The sequence below is a fragment of the Atta colombica genome, unplaced genomic scaffold, assembly GCF_001594045.1.
Source record: "Atta colombica isolate Treedump-2 unplaced genomic scaffold, Acol1.0 scaffold66, whole genome shotgun sequence".
NCBI classification, from domain to species: domain Eukaryota; kingdom Metazoa; phylum Arthropoda; class Insecta; order Hymenoptera; family Formicidae; genus Atta; species Atta colombica.
In genome coordinates this window covers 829,737-831,338 of record NW_017259557.1, presented here as the reverse complement: position 1 = coordinate 831,338, position 1,602 = coordinate 829,737, and positions in this window count along the sequence as shown.

Genomic DNA, 1,602 nt, shown 5'->3' with positions numbered 1-1,602 from the left:
ATGGCGCGATTCGTGTGTATAGACGGAAGTGTTAAGGTTCAGGCAAGGCAACGTTTTGCACATGTTACATTTATGCGGTAAACATGATGAGAATTTAATATTGTTAAGAATTTATCTAGTTGTTATACGCCTATCGCGTTTTTCTTTTTTGACATTGAAATTCTGACGCCTGTATCGAATCGTACCAAGACTCGTTGCATTCGCAAGCAACACGAACTCTCGTGCTAAACTTACGTCGAAAATGGCGTAATGATCTGTGTCCCTTCTCCTTCAGTAAATGCATCGTTAGATCGTGTTCGTACCCGTAAGGGTAACCCGTATTCTCTCAGCGATGTTTGCATCTTAAATCATCGATAAATGTATCATTGCAATGATTGTAGCGGCAAATTGACTATCAGTATCTCGCAAATATCGTTGATCAGTCCCTTATAGCACGAGGGTAGCATGTACCTCTTTCCCTGAGATAAAAACGTGAAAAGTGTAAATTTTTCATTAAAATGGAGAAATTTTTCATTTTTCACGTTTCTGTTCTACGGAAAAAGTTACATGATCGTTACTCAGAACATTCCAGCAACATTGCAGCAATATTGCTAGAATTCTCTGTGCTATATGGAATACGGAATGCCCTACTTATGTAACGGTGCCACTTTGTATTACGTTAAATGGATAATAATCTATTACAGCGACTATAAATCTATATTAGATGTAAGTGCTGCGATGACACTCGACGCGTATTCGAAGTTGTAAGAACAGATTGCAACGTACGATAAAATGGTGTACAGTATAAATATGTGACGATTATTTTTACCGATGTTAATTACACGAATATTGTGACCTTTGAAATGCGTGTAATTCATTATCAGAATGACCGAGTGGTCAAAATAACAGCGTATTTTGTAAACGAGACTAATTTGATGTCACTGCCCGATTGGTCTCCACATCGTGCTAACCATGGATAACACCAAAAAGACCAGTTTATAATATATATATATATATATATATATATATATACTATTCTCCTTGTTTTTTCAATGTGACAATAGCTATATTTGGACACGTGATGGGATATATTTGATCTTACATTCATTCACACAGTTCATGTCTTGTTCCTATTTATTTATCTTCGCGTCAGTCGCATGCCTTCACGACCGCGCCATTAACGCGAAGGATGCTGCACCAAAATTTGCATAACACCCGCCTACGCCTTGTTAACTGGAAACAGCTCTAAACACAAGACGCAAATGATTTAACGTCATTTCCTAGTGATTGTTACAGTGGCGTAATGTTTGCTGATCGAGTGAAATCATTAACTTTTGTTACATTGCATGACATTATTGCTTTTTAAAGTATTCTCTCTAAATACTCAATTTCAAAATTTTAATAATTTTATAATTGCAATAACTAAAATTACATTTTTGATATTAGAAGCTTTAAAGTGCAATCTTAAACTATATTTTAAAGCTTCTAATAAAATATTAACTCTTAAAAATGTTAATAAATAATTAAAGATCATATAATTATTATGATCATGTAATTATTATAAACATAAAAAAAAATATATGTATAATATAATGCTCTTATAAAAAACATTCAAGTTTTATT